General features: G+C 41.5%; 1 long non-coding RNA gene across 3 annotated transcripts; it reads right to left on the bottom strand.

Moving 5' to 3' along the window:
* Nucleotides 1-631: 631 nt before the first annotated feature.
* Nucleotides 632-8,232, bottom strand: LOC131697546 (uncharacterized). 3 transcript variants are annotated; one of them, XR_009307359.1, is made up of 5 exons: nucleotides 8,107-8,232; nucleotides 6,672-6,937; nucleotides 4,801-4,919; nucleotides 2,149-4,343; nucleotides 632-1,024 (listed from the first exon to the last, which is right to left on the bottom strand). It is a non-coding gene; the product is annotated as an uncharacterized LOC131697546 (long non-coding RNA). The 3 variants fall into 3 exon arrangements; XR_009307361.1 differs by having other exon boundaries at nucleotides 4,801-4,916; XR_009307360.1 differs by lacking the exon at nucleotides 4,801-4,919 and having other exon boundaries at nucleotides 682-1,024; nucleotides 2,149-2,231.
* Nucleotides 8,233-16,023: the final 7,791 nt, after the last annotated feature.

The following is a 16,023-nucleotide window of genomic DNA, read 5'->3' as shown; positions in this document are numbered from 1 at the left end:
GTGTTCTGTGCTTTACCTTTTGAATTTTAAACATGCCTACCCAGATGCAGGCTCTACATCGGCCCGACATCAGCTGCCAGCATCAGTCCAACATAACTCTGCTCATAGGCACACCCTCCAGACGATGCTGAATATTAGGGTTCGACAGAGGCCCTCCTTTCACCCGCTTATTACCTGCTAATACTTCCGTTAGTCTGAAGCCTAGCAAGCTTTATTACCTACTATATTCTTCCTTTTATCTGAAGCATAGCCAGCGTTTATAAGAATCATAATAAAATCTTTTTATTTATAACATTATACACATCATAGAAGGGCTGTAATATTTTACAAAGAACAAGGTTAATAGCAGTAAATGAAGCACAGAAAAGAAAAACGGTATTCAAAAAGTGAGCCAGCAGCGAACAGGGCAGTACGCAGCAATAGTAGCATTTGAGAATACTCCCAACCTTAATAAAATTTGGAAGAGCTGGAAACATATATTAATGAACTATTAATTATGTCCAGCTAAAAATCATTGCTGCATTGTTGCTGAATGCCCAGCTAATTCCACCACTTACCCTTTACTATTTGCAATATGGGGAAAAGCATTCAGTATTTTTTCAATGTATAGTTTAATAATCTGAAATGCTGAATACCACCAATGAAAACTCAATGCAACATCTGATTAATTATTTTTTATTATTAATACTTTTCAGTAGCATATCACTTTTTAACATATTCATAAAAACCTTAGACCACTCCTTGATGTAATTTTCTGCCTCCACTTCAGTTGCTTTACATAGTGTTGCAGTGTAAAAGCACATTAAATAAATTGCCGCCTTCAGATCCACTTCCTGGATTAGTCTGTCTTCCAGGGCATCCAGTGAGGGCATGCCCTCTAGTGGCAGGAACTCAACAGCATCCGGTTTCTGCAACAGGGTTGATTGCATATTCTGGCCATGGCTTAGTGACTGGTGAACATGAGTGTCGTGTTGTACTTGCACCTGTATGCTATGCAACATGGCCAGAATGTGCCTCTCAACAGCTGCAATATACAACAAAAATGCAATTTGTCAACACCAGCAAATACAAAAGTAATATTACTGTACAATATATACTCAAAGGTAATATAGAAAGATCAGTTCCACTGATACAACACTAAGTTTACTAATACTCCACAGGCAATTTATTCTGCCAGGCATAGAGTGCGGTGATGTTTATAAATACTAATGATACGTATCACTTTGTGTACAGTGGGAGGCCATCTACCAGTTTAAAACAATACTTAGGATGGTGTGATGGCAGCGTGCTGTCCACATCAGCTCCTTCAGACTATCAACTAAATCCTTGTTAATCCTTTGTTAGACAACAATATATATTACAGTGTTTTAATTTGTAGTTATTAGTACCCAAGTACTCCGTTTTTTTTTCCTGATTTATACAACTATGCCACCAAAAAAGAACCTGGACAGCAAGAAAGATGTAGCCCTCCCGGGAGAGACACCTTTCTCAGCCGTGGATGCACTGACTCGCCTTCACCCCCTTCGTGATTCATTTCTGAAATGGTTAAGGGCATCTCCAAAATACAAGATACCATCGACACCCGTCTTCATAAAATTGTTAGCTCAATTGAAAAGGTAATTCATGAACTACAATCTATGAATAAGAGGGTCGGGAGTCAAGACATGGGGACCATGAGGCAGCAATACTGGACCTGCACCAGGAAATAGCCGAATGTAACAAGAGCAGGGACGTAGCTATTTTGGAAGTTCAAGACAAAATGGACGACCTAGAGAACCGTGCCAGGCCTAAAAATCTAAGCCTTGTTGTATTCCCCGAGGGGGTCGAGGGTGGGAATAGCCTTGCTTTCCTACAAGAATGCTCCCTAAAATTCTTGGCCTTCCCGAAGGCGATCCCATAGAAATGGAGCGAGCACACCGCACGCTGCAGCGGAGGCCTGCAGAATGTGAGAAGCCCTGTGCTCTTGTTACTAAATTGCTTCACTTTAATGACAAAGTCAGCATTCTTGCGGCTGCTTGAAAGAAAGGAGATCTATGGTATGGTAATTCGAAGATTATGATTTTCCCCAACATGTCCTCGATGCTGCACAAGAAACAAATGGCATTTACTCCCTTGAAGAAACGACTACAGCGAGCCGGGGTTACTTACAGTTTGCGCCATCTTGCTGTGCTGCGGATGGAGCTGGAGGGGAGCCCACGGTCCTTCAGATCTGTCCAGGCAGCTGAATCACTCTTGAGAAAAGAAAACCCTCTGATCTTTTCAGCATGAAAATATCGTTGTGTTTTGTTTGGATTTGACACGCCTTTGATTCAACAACAACTCCTCGCTGGAACAATGACTTAAGACTCTTCTTTCATTTTATTTAACGACAATACATGAACTGCTTATGTTGGACCCCAATCTCTGAATTTAATGCCGTCTTATTTTTATTTGTATCTATTTACTTATTGTGTATTTCACTTTTTACATAACGTTGCAATGGCAAAGTTAGGCTCATAGGTGGCATTTAAGAAAAAAAAGAAAAAAGGGTCCAGTTTCTGTTACTGGCTAAGTTTGGGAATTACATTGTACAATTGTACATTACGCAGATTATGTTTTTCATACGCTCCATCTGGGGCTGGGCATGACTCTGCAAAGTGATGTTTGGATACGAGAACGAGAGTAGGTAGAAGCTTTTCCATAATAGCAGGTTAATTTCAATTTAGTTTAACTAATTTTATTAGCACCACTGATTGAAAGCATATCTTGAGGAATGTATCTGTGTGTGTGTGTGTGTGTGTATATATATATATATATATATATATATATATATATATTTTTTCTCCCTCGACCTCCTCCTCCCTAACATTTCAGAAGGATACTTTATACTTTTAGATTGAGCCGAATCTACCAAATGTGTTTTGTCTTGTATATCTGTGGTGCCCGCTGAGGATTATTATTATGGCTATTATTGTTATGTTTTCATCTTCTCACTTAGGTTATTCACATACCGGCTATTCCATTTATATTAGATTAGGGGCATAACACAGGGAAGATGTGCAGCATTAAAATGCTGGGTGGGGTTGAAGTATACACATCTGTATATATTCTTAAATTGAACTTGTCGTTCTTATTCATATATTCCTACCATGGTTTAACTTTTATTTAATTTGGGAAGAGTTAAGTGATGTTATACTAATTTAAAACATAATTATTTGCAAGTGAGTTCCTTTGTTTTATAATGCTGAAATATTGATAATTTACTTCTACATCACTGGCAACACAGAGCTGTTTTTTTTTCTAATCAAGGGCTGGGACAAACTGTTTTGCTCACTTGTATGTTGCTGACAGAGAGATGTTTTTTTTAATTATTTTATATATGTATGTATTAATTATTATTGTTGTTATTTAGTATTATTGTTGCTGGTGTTATTATCCTTTTTATTTTATTTTTAAACACTCATTTTTATTTTCTTTTTCAGTCCACACTGGATGTATATATTAATCTATACTCTATGTTTAACTGCAGATTTAGACTCTGGGGCCTGATGCGATGTAGTATTGTTTCTTTTTCCATTACATTCACAGACAGTAAATAATAAGAATGGGTAGCGATCTCGCCTCATTTGGGGAGGTGTTGCGAGTGGGTAAGGATGGTTTTGTTTTTCTCTTTCTCTATTTTATTTTTAACCTCTTTTTGCTTTGTCTTTTATTTCTATTCTCTTTATGAGCCACGTGACGCTTCATTTTTTGAGATGGTCTGAGTTTAAATGTCTATCAAACCCTAGTGTGAAACTAGTAAAGCCTTTATTTAGATCCACATTCTTACTTTCTGTATTGTCCCTATTTCACAATGGCTACCGCTAGTGGTATGGTTACCAGTGGGTCCCCGGTTCAATTCATCAGTTGGAAAGTCAAGGGCCTTAAACACCCAGTTAAGCACAACAAAGTGCTTTCACACCTTCAGCAACTTAAAATGGGCACTGGATTCCTGCAGGAGACACACCTACCTACGTGAGATCACTTTCGAATACGCAGGGGCAGGGTGGGGCAGCTGTTTCACTCCAGATTTAATGGAAAGGCAAGGGCTACAGCCATACTAATATATAAATATGTTCCATTGTCTTCCTTCTAAGTGATAGCAGACTCAGAGGGACGTTATATCATTGTGACTGGTAAACTGTACAACACTCCCATTGTTTTAGCTAATGTATACGCTCCAAACTGGGATGACCATCAGTTTTTTACTAAATGGTTTTCCAATTTACCTAATCTTCACACTCATCTTTTAATATTAGGTGGCGATAGGAATTGTGTTTTACAACCTCATTATCATTCTTCTCCAAGTCCATCTGTCTCCAGATCTGCTGAGACAAATACAGAGTTTTCTGGATACGTACAAGGTATCTGACCCCTGGCACTTTTTATTCCCTAATTCTAGACAGTATTTTGTTCACATGTACATCACACATACTCTTGTATCGACCACTTTTTCATTGATAACAAACTACTCCCACTCCTCAGTTCTTGCTCCTACCAAGGGATAGTAATCTCTGATCATGCTCCTGTACTTTTGGAATTGGTCCTACCTGAACAAGCAAGACCACGCTCTCCTTGGTGTTTAAACCCCATTTGGTTATCTAACAAAACATGTATTGAATTTATCTCTTCCCAACTAAGTACGTTCTTAGAAATTAATAGTACACCGGAGAGCTCTGCTTATACACTATGGGAAAGCCTTAAATCTTACACACGAGGCCAGATAATTTCCTATACAGTTCAGGCAAATAAATCCCACATAGATAAACTTGCAAAGCTTACCGATCAACTTCTGCAGGTTGACAAGAAATACGCCATTTTTCCCACTCCGGAACGGTACAAAGATGTACATGTTAAATGCTGAGTTCGATCTCCTCTCCTCAAGACATACAGAACAACTGCTGATGAAATTACGACATGTTGTTTATGAACACGGTGACAAAAACAGCGAAATTCTGGCAAACCAACTTCGTCAGTCTGAAGCTTCTAATCTAATTTCTCAGATTTACACACAAGCAGGCTCAACCACAGTACACCCAAAAGAGATCAATAATCAATTCAAAAACTTTTATTCTATACTCTATAAATCAGAGGTGACTGATGAGCCATCCTTAATAGATGCCTTCTTTGAGAAATTGGATAGCCCTTCTATTGATTTGCAATCTAAAGAATATCTACAGCAACCTCTTACAACCGAGGAAATTACTCAAGCAATTAAAGCTATGCAGAGTTGTAAAGCACCAGGCCCAGATGGGTTCCTTGTTGAATTTTTTTAAAAAGTTCAGTGTTCAGTTGTCTCCTCTATTGAGCTCTGTCTTCTCTGAGTGCTTTTCCTCTGGGTCCTTACCTCCTACATTCTATCAAGCCTCCATATCGCTATTACTCAAACAAGATAAAGACCCCCTCCACTGTGGATCATATCGCCCTATCTCTCGCTTAGATGTGGATTTTAAAATACTTGCAAAAGCTTTTGCCCAAGGCTGTCCACTTTCCCCCCTATTGTTTACAATAGCCATTGAACCTCTGTCTATCTGTCTCCGCAGCGATCAGGACATTCAGGGAATTGTTAAAGCGGAGCGGGAACATAGGATTTTGTTTCATGCAAATGATCTACTACTATATATCACAGACCCAGTTTCATCACTGCCCCACGTTCTCTCCACACTGGAGCAGTTTGGTAAATTCTCAGGTTATAAACTCCCTATCAATCTCTGTGCTAAGCAAAGCCTGTTTGATACATTTCCCTTCAAGATTACTAAGGATAAGTTCACATACCTTGAGGTCACTGTCACTCACTCCCTCCATCTCTAAACTGTTCAAATAAAATTGTATACCGTTGTTTAACAAAATAAAAGAAAGCTTTGCCCGTTGGTCAAATTTGTCTCTCTCCCTTGCAGGATGCATTAACTCCGTTAAAATGAATGTACTTCCAAAATTTGCGGTCCACATATTCAGCACGTCTCAGCTGCGTCAGGTCCAATTTATTTTCACACTCACAGTTTATTTTAGACACGCTGTTTAAAAGTATTCTTTTCACATTAAAACAGGTTTGAAAGGCACTGCATATCAACAGGACACTCAGTACTGCATCTCCAGCCTCGCCCCACCCCTTGTTCGCTATATTTTTCACATACGTCTTAATAATAGTACATACCGATAAATCATTCCCTGATCACTCGTTTTATCACCAAACTCCTAAATAATGCGATCCAAGTCATTATTTTATTACTATAACATCTAAAAAAGCTCTGCAAATATCTGTGATATTCTTTGTTTGTTTATGTCTGTGTTATCTATGTGGTGTCGGGGCTATCTGTATTCGTGAGATCCGCCAATTTTTTTTTTTGGCTTCTCTCGGCTCCTATTGGTCTCACTCTGCCATTGAATGGTTTTCTCGGCTTTTTCCGGAGAAAAAACGACTAGAAAAGCGTCTTTTTGATGATGTCGGACAGGGTCCAACATTGGACCGGATAGGAATAATTGCAATTTCGGACCAGGTCCGACATAGGACCGCAAAGGGTTAAAGCATCCTTTCACAACAGTTTCTTTAGTTAGAAGCAATTACAAAAATAATCTTTTCACTTTTTATTTTAAACATTAATTTTTAGTTTTTTGTTAACCCCACAAGCAAAATTACATTTCAACTGCCTTACTTGAAGGTAACATAAGCTGTGGTGTTTCCAAGGCTGGTAAAGACCCACACTCCAGCCGCATCCTTTTCAATGTGTCTTGTGGTGTGCTGGTGGGATTCTGGCGCACATTCTGGTGTTTGGGTCTGGGAGCAGGTAATGCATGAGGTTCAGGTGCAGACTCAGTGTTTGGCAGTGCTCTACTCTTGCTTCTGTGTTTGTTCAAGATCCTTTGAAGAAGTTCATCACCGTCAGATGATTCTTCGGATGAAGACCACCTTCTGTTCGGTCTGAAACAAAAGCAGAAATATTGTCAAGGAGTTTATCGGAAATAGCACAGGCGTATACTAAAGAATACAAGTGAAGATATAATTACTAACAAAAATAAAATCTTTAAAATAGTGTATACTGTAATATATTGTATACAAAAGAATACGACTTACATAATTATCACATTTAACAGAAATAATCTTAGAACATGCTTTAAGTATACACAAATTAATTACAATTTAATAATTATTTTAAATTCATACATAGTATACCTTATTTTAAAGATTTAATTTTTGTTACTAAAAAAAAACACACAATACTATAAAACGTACACACAGCAATCTTTACAATTTCTTAGAATTGTTATTATATCTGTATTTACCATTCAACTATTTATGCAGAGAAACTATTTAAGTAAAAATAAACCAAATCCACTGAAAACATGTTGTTAATTGCATAATGAAGGCAAATTGTATTACTTTGTTCTCAATTTCTACATGTTTTTGGTAACGACAGTAAAGCGTTTTATAATTAACTTGATAAATTAACTGCATCCATATTTGATGTTCATTAATGTATTTACTTATTTATAAATGTATAAAATATAGAAAGAATAAAATGTTGTATCTCTGAAACATCTTTGAACAATAACAAAGAAATATATATATATATATATTTTTTTTAAATCTTCATCTTGCGTTTGAAGAGGGAAAAAAAGATCCAGCCTTAATCAGTAAAGAGGTGTGGAATGTATGTTTTTTTGCTGTTGTTGATAGCTTGTGAAAAAGAAAATCTTTAAATTTTAAAATGATTTTAACTCATATAGTAATAGTGCCTTCATTTTAAGCAACGTCTCTCGGTTTATCATTAAACAAGACATTAAGAAATAATAATATTCAGAGAATTTTATTGCAATTTCTATGTTCAATAACTCAATCGAAGACAACTTTTTCTTTCACCACAGCAAAGCAAAAAGCAGCAAAACATAGCGCAGGCAACCTTACCGGCTTCCTTCAAGGTTTCAGTTCATTTTTCACCTAATTATTAATCTAATTAAGAGCTGTAATCTTGTTTGACTTATTTTTCGTGAGGTGAAAAAAGTGGTATCTACTAGTACTACAGCAGTATTTTAGAACAAATTAAACATACTTTTGTAGTAAAAACACGCCTCAATTTTAAAATATCTTACCTTGCTTTTACAACCGCCAACTTCAAATACAGTAACCACTCTGAAATGAACTGCACATACAGACGCACACAGGCTACACAATGCTGCGTGAATCATGTGAAATCACAGGCAAGTATGACTAGACAAAGGGGGAGGGGACCTGCTTTGCAAAAAGAATTATGACAGTTCAGTGTATGTCCTTTTTGTCTTTATTATTATCTTTTTTTTTTTTTGATCGATTGGACCATGCTTATAAAAAAATGTATTTGAAAGGCCAACATCTGTAGAAGCATGTAAAGTATAGGAAAGAAAAGACAGCCCTGTATCCAGTTTTGCACAGGCACGATAACAGTGAGGAAGAGAGGATTTAAAAAACAAATGCGCGGTTAGCCTATTTATTTGACTGGAAACTGCAATTAAAAACATCTTACGTTATGTACATAAAAGCACACGTGCCGAAGTCGTCCCTGTGCTTCTACTGGCCAGCGATGCAATGCCGATATCCCTATCATCCGCCTACATCGGCACGACGTACGGTGTCATTTGGGTAATTCTAAACAGAATGACATTACAACAGTGGACTTACGCAGCACCCTTTTTTCAGGCAAACCGTTTACTTTGTATTTCACCATTTTATAAATGTTAACTGCATTTCTTGATTCTTTAACGTAACTGTGTGCTGTGACTTTTGAATTTTAAACATGCCTAATTCTAAACATAATCTACCTAGTTAATGTTAAAAATATTACAGTAATATCGCTTGTTATTTCGCCCCTGTCTTGAGTCAACGCCCCTCCCCCACTTTTGCTGTAACGTCAGCTCTACGCCCCCGGGTCGCTGACTCAGCAGAATCCGGTGAAGGCTTCTTTTAAAAGGGCCATTTCTTTATACTAACAGCAGGTTCAAAATGCTTATCTACTGAAGTGAACGTTTCCTTGTGTTCCAGGCTTATCCTGTTCAAGGTCACTTCATGAACAAAGGCTGATTTGCCAGAAGATGCTCTGTTGTGTGAACCCATTTACACTGGCTTAAGACAGCCTGATCACAGTTCAAATGTCATCAGCACATCCTACAGATCAAAACGATTGGTTGCTTTTCAGGTTCAGTGGCTTCCAAACAACAATCAGCAGAACAGCACTGCCGCTGGCTGTCATTCTCAAAATCAGTCTTTAATGTTTGTCAAGAGGATGGGAAGTCAAAGTAACTCTAAAAGGAGTATATTTGAAATGGTCACCTCAAACTAAAGCGAGTTATACTGTATGTAAATCGTGTGAAGTTATTATACAATTGCTGTACTATGTAGCCCTTCTTATTGGAATTACATCATTTATATCATAAGTTGCTAAATCCATGTTTCTATACAGTATACAGAGGAAAAATAATTGATAAACAGAAAATGCACAACACTATGAAGCACCAACGTTTCAGGTATCAATTCAAGAAAAGTTCAATTTAGGAAACATTTATTTTAAAATGATTATCAATCTGAATCTCTAATGTTGCATCTCCAACGACATAGATAACTTTAGCACCTTTCAAATACACTTTAAAGTCATACTGTGTTTGGGCAATTGATTATATAATAATAATAATAATAATAATAATAATAATAATAATAATAATAATAATATAATATCTTTATTTTTATATTGCGCCTTTTCATAGTGGACCACCATCACAAAGCTCTTTACAGAGGTAGGTTGTGAACTGTGCATTATATGCAGAGTCACTTACAATAGGATGGAGAACAAGGAGGTTAAGTGACTTGCTCAGGGTCACACAGTGAGTCAGTCAGTAGCAGAGGTGGGATTTGAACTGGTGACCTTCTGGTTACAAGCCCTGGACTTTAACCACTGGACCCCACTGCCTCGTTATATACCATTTCTTATTGTTTGTTTAGTTAGATGCCTGTCCTGAGAGGAAGACACATAGATTCACACAGCACTCCTATTGCATGGCTATTGACTGTTTATTAACATGTAACTGAACGTCAATAAATTGGGTCATTGCACGTATTATATACCTATTGATGCCACACAAAATAAAGTGTAACCTTAATTTATTTTGACAAGGAAGGAGATGCACATGGATGAATGACATGTTGTAGGTTAGTCTGTGAAATCTTAGTATCCCAAAGTACAATTAAACTCTTCTGAAATAAGGCACACATGCAGGAGCTACAAAAGGTTATCTGACTATCTTTCCAATTAAATCAGTAAAACACCATTAAACATTGACCTTTATTTGAGCAAGAGTCTGTTTACTCAATTTTAAATGGTACAAAATGACCCAGCAAGCTGCAATCTTAAGCAAACAAATAGGCCTCTTCAATCTGAAAACATTAGGTGGTTTTACCAGATCTCATAGCAACACTTTTATTTTTTTTTAAGCTATATACTCTGTAGACACATCCAGTTACTGTATTACCCATCTTAATGGTTTCATTAGATGCATTGTTGGGTGTTCTATAACAAGCCTGTTGTGGTTACATTAAGAAAAATGCTCTGTTACATGCAAGGGTAAGGCATTTCATCAAAAGCATGCTGTGACATCATTTGAAATATAGATGAATATAAATAACAAATCTGAATATAATGGAGCTGTCTTAATATTTTACTGTATGACACAGCATAAAAGAGACACCCAAAGTACAAGCCTGGATAAAACCATTAAGTTCTAATGAACTGATTTTTTTTTTTTTTACTTTTGAAAAACACAACAGAGGAAGGTTGTGTTGTTGTGCTACCTATGAAATCAGAGTACTCTGCAGCTAGAGGATGCTTCATATCTTCTGTATTGTCTGAATTCCTTTGTTTAATATCCTCTGCGTTCTGTATATTCACAATTTTGTTTCTGCTTTGATAATCATCTGGCATGTTAATTATTGCTAAATATTCCAGCATAAAAAGAGCTTCTAAAAAGAATCCTTGTGGCTGATTGTAAGTTGGGGAAGCATGTCACTGGGTCACAGGCTTGAAGACAAGGCCTCACCCACAGGCGTCAGTACAGTGTGCAACGCTGATATGCTTCCCCATACGTGTCTTTTCAGAACCAATTTGTGCTGGAATAGCTGCGAAGCAGTGATCTAAGCAAGAAACAACAATTGTATGGAAAACACAGAATAAGATACGAAAGAGGTAAGAAATTATATATTATGAATTTGTATGATATAACATAACTCATTATTCTTGATACGCCTAGAGATGCATTGTGAGGGATTCTGCTGGCCTTGGATGTATAATTTGAAAAATGTGTGAGTTATAATACACAATAAAAATAAAGTGATTGGTTTCAGATAATAACTGTGACAGGGTGAAGGTATATAGAAGGAGTGGTGTGGCCTCCCGGCAGACAGAGGTGCTAAAGAGGCTAACTCCTGTACACTTATCAAAATGGAACTGACATTAGGTCTAGTCGGGTTGTGGCGGCCATCTTGATAAGGGCAGCTACACAGGTGCTCCTGATTCCGACACATCAATCCTAAGGTTAGGCAAATTAACCAATTGAGTAATGACTGGTCAGGATGGGATTGATGGTGTGGGGTTGGGAGTATACAAGTAACTGTGATAGCTGGGGAGGGGGCTTCATGTTGGGTCAAACTTTGAGTCTGAGATGGGACAGACAGGGGTGGGACTAAACATCAAGGAATGAGACAAGAATCCTAACCTGTGCCTTTGTTTCCTGTGACCAGGAATTCTAAGGACAGCCTGTGTAACTAGGGCTGGCCTGGAGAACAAAGTATGTGCCGAAGCAGAATCGTCTGCATCAGAGAAAGACGGACGCAGCCGGCTCCATAACAGACCGAGCAGCTGTTGTTGTGCATGCTTGTCCTGCTCTCTTTTGTTTTGTTTGTTATGACTCACCCTTGTAAATATTGTAAATATACCACTGTTTGAACCACACTTCTAGACTGTTTATTATTTCATCCCTGCACTGCCTACAATAACCTTAAAATTAATTGAATCCCCTGCTATGTGTTTGCATGTTTTAATTATTATAACAAACAAACACTTATAATTTGCCACCAGAGCCAGGAAGAACACTGGTATAAGACTAAGCAGCATCTTATATAATATAATATACAATGAATAATTTAAATAAATTAATCTGTAAATGAAATAAACAAATAGCAACTATACACGTCCTAGTTTCTCTCAACCACTGGCACACCACGTGCTGCTATATCTGCAATATCGATAACATTTAAGCAATAGAACCCAATTATCAGGCATTACCATCGGGTAGCTGGTCATGTGTGGCGGAGAGCTTGGGGGAGCGTCCACAGCCCAAGGCTCCACTAGCAGGGGAAGAATACCTGCTGGTTTCACCTCCACCACCACCATCCGAGGGAAAGGAGCAGGAGCTGCCTCTGCATCCTCCGAGGCGGACTGGTCCACTCTCCTCGGAGGGGATCTGGGACTGGCTGGCGGAACCTGAGAGGGATATCGTGGACGCCTTCCCTGCTGTGATCAACCTCCTGTGGGGGAGAGATGGGGAGCGCTGGGAGGCCTGGGAACAGAAACACCACCCAGCATCCCTCCCAGACATCGCAGCCATGGTGCTCAACTACCTGGCTGCAGATATGGGAGGGGCCCTGCTGCTGTTTCCAGCGCCAGAGGGAGAGGAGCCATTGCTACCGTCTCCAGCGCCAGAGGGAGAGGAGCCATTGCTGCCGACTCCAGCGCCAGAGGGAGAGGAGCCATTGCTGCCGTCTCCAACGCCAGAGGGAGAGGAGCCATTGCTGCCGTCTCCAATGCCAGAGGGAGAGGAGCCATCGCTTCCGTCTCCAACGCCAGAGGGTGAAGAGCCCTCGCCACTGTCTCTAGGAGCAGAGCAGCAGGAGCAGCCTCTGTCTCCATCACCGCTAGGGGCAGAGCAGCAGGAGTTGCCTCTGCCTCCGCCACCTCCACCGCTTCCACCACCAGGAGCAGAGCAGCGGGAGCTGCCTCTGCCTCTGCCACCTCCACCGCCAGAAGCAGAACAGCAGGAGCTGCCTTTGCCTCCTCCACCAGCAGAGGGTGAATGCCTGCTGGTTCCGCCTCAACCGCTGTGGGAGGAATGCTTGCCCCTCCCACCTCCACCAGCAGAGGGTGAATGCCTGCTGGTTCTGCCTCAACCACCGTGGGAGGACTGCTTACCGCTCCCACCTCCACCAGCAGAGGGTGAATGCCTGCTGGTTCCGCCTCAGCCGCCGTGGGAGGACTGCTTGCCCCTCCCACCTCTACCAGCAGAGGGTGAATACCTGCTAGTTCCATCTCCACCTCCACCAGCAGAGGGTGAATACCTGCTGGTTCCACATCCACCGTCATGGGAAGGACTGCTCCTGCCCTGCCTTGCACTGCCCAAGGATGCCTGCTTCGCACCGCCCAAGGATGCCTGCTTCGCATCGCCCAAGGATGCCTGCTTCGCACCGCCCAAGGATGCCTGCTTCGCACCGCCCAAGGATGCCTGCTTCGCATCGCCCAGGGATGCCTGTTGCTCCGCATCGCCTGGGGCTGCCTGTTGCTCCGCATCGCCCGGGGCTGCCTGTTGCTCCACATCGCCCGGGGCTGCCTGTTGCTCCGCATCGCCTGGGGCTGCCTGTTGCTCCGCATCGCCTGGAGAGCCACCAGTTACAGGGTACGAGGGAGAAGTGGAGCTCCCGCTGCCGCCTCCATGGCCAGGGGCTCCCCTCCCGAGTTCGCCTCCCAAGGGTCCGCTGCTGCTGCCGTCGCCTCCCGAGGGACTGCTGCTGCCGTCGTCGTCTCCCGAGGGTCCGCTGTGGCTGCCGTCGCCTCCCGAGGGTCCGCTGCTGCTGCCGTTGCCTGCCGAGGGTCCGCTGTGGCTGCCGTCGCCTCCCGAGGGTCCGCTGTGGCTGCCGTCGCCTCCCGAGGGTCCGCTGCTGCTGCCGTCGCCTCCCGAGGGTCCGCTGTGGCTGCCGTCGCCTCCCGAGGGTCCGCTGCTGCTGCCGTCGCCTGGCGTCGCTACCAGTCCTGCCATGCGGCAGGAAATACTGTGGCTGGAGCCCCATGAAGGGCAACTGCCAGCCATGAAGAAGGGGGGGGAGGTCAGGAGACCAGCTCCCCCCGCAGCAATTTCGCTGCAGGAGAACGGGTGGCCAGAGCCCCACGGAGGGGAGCTGCCGGCCATGAAGAAGGGGGTCTGGAGACCACCCCCAAAATTTTTTTGGCCAGAGGAGCCGGCCTGTGTGCGGGCCATCGGAACGCTACGGCTGTTTGGGTGGGAGGAGGACATCCCACCGTGGCCGCCACCTTTGGCCCGTTGCTGCCCCTGTTCCTGGTCCGGGACTGCTAGCCGGGACTTTAGGGACTAAGGTGGCCGAAAAGGCCATGTGTGCTGCGCACAAGGGGGAGCATGTGTGGCGGAGTGTCCCGCCCCTAGGTATTTATTTATTATTATTTGTATTTGTTTGCGGCGCAGATAAATGCGCCGCATCTTTTGTTATTGTTTTTTATATTTATATTTAAAAACCCCGTGAGGATGCATGACTGATCAGCTACTGATTATTTAACTAGCTGACAGTCATGCATCCTTACCAAACGCGTGCAGACTGCGGGGTAATAAGATAATTAACAGCTATTTAACCCCTCGGCCAGAGTATAAGAACCTGCAGCTGTCCGTACTGCAGGGTGGAGTGTACAGAGGAGAGTACGGGGAGCGGAGAGAGAGAGAGCGTGAGGAGAAATAACGGCATTTAAAAAAACGACTGCTAAACAGTATTTGTTTATTCGTTTGGCCCTTGTGCCTTTTTGTTTTGTGTTTGGTTGTTTGTTTAAATCTTTTGTTTTGTTTATTTATTCATTAAAAATGCTGAGTGCAGTAGCAATCAGCTTCACCCGCCCACCCACTGTTTTGGTTTCAGTTACTTCCTGGTCCGTGACGTCACCACACCTCACCACTGCGAGCCATCCTGCCACATCATGTCATGAAGGTAAGAGTGAAGACAATACAGACATCCAAGCCCAGGTCAGCTACCAAACTGATGCCTGATTATTGGTTTCAGTGTGTGCTGCGACCCCCAAGAAAACATCTTGTGTTCCCCCAGGGGTTTGGAAATCATTAAATTCAGGAATTCTTTTATTTATCTTTTTATGTTATATGTGTAAGTATTAACATTGACATTGTGAATGAAGTGCTCATGAAAAACTAACACGCTATAGCCCAGGGCAGTCACAGTTACAGCAGGTGCCATGGGAGTGTCCTCTTCCCCATACAACTCTTCCCACACCTCAATCCTGACAGACTCCCCATTCATTCCTGGGCCTCTCTCTCAAGCAGAGTGGTGGTGTAGAGAGCCTGCAAATCAGGAAAAAGCTAAAAACTGGCATCACTCTACACTTTGGTTGTTGAACTGCTGTGGATGACTTATGAATAAGCAAGAGGGTGATTTGAGGTGAGCTGCTTGGAGCACAGAGATATCTTCCACACCACAGAACCTGACCAATCCTCATTATGCATCACTTAGGCCAGGGCATCCATTTCAGAGAAGCTCTTTGTATGAGTATGTTAACTTACTGGCAGCATAAAGCTCGTTTCTCAAGGTGAGGTTAAATGTTTTTTTTAAAGATGACATATGAACAAACTATACTTTAATTCATAGGAATTAAACATCACTCATGATTAGGGTTCTTTGAATTCTGTGCTTATTTTTAAGGCGCTCATATAACACCATAATATACCAGGTTTGATACTTTCACTGTGAAACCTGTTACAATTCCAGATGTAACCCTTGCATATTCTTGTAATGTAATAATTCAACTATACATTTATCTTTCATGAAGAATCTAAAAAATAGGTTCTATCATCCGTGTTTAAAATACAGGACTGTTTTAATTTACAAGCAGGATGTTAGGCATGACCAACGTCCGGCTTGTCTGCTTTACCTCTGAAATGCCCTGTACTTAAGAGAGGTTGTGTTTAAGCTGGTCAGAAACAATC

Source organism: Acipenser ruthenus, chromosome 15, assembly GCF_902713425.1.
Source record: "Acipenser ruthenus chromosome 15, fAciRut3.2 maternal haplotype, whole genome shotgun sequence".
Lineage (NCBI taxonomy): Eukaryota > Metazoa > Chordata > Actinopteri > Acipenseriformes > Acipenseridae > Acipenser > Acipenser ruthenus.
Note: the sequence above shows the minus strand (reverse complement) of the source record. Positions and strands in the feature narration are given on the sequence as shown.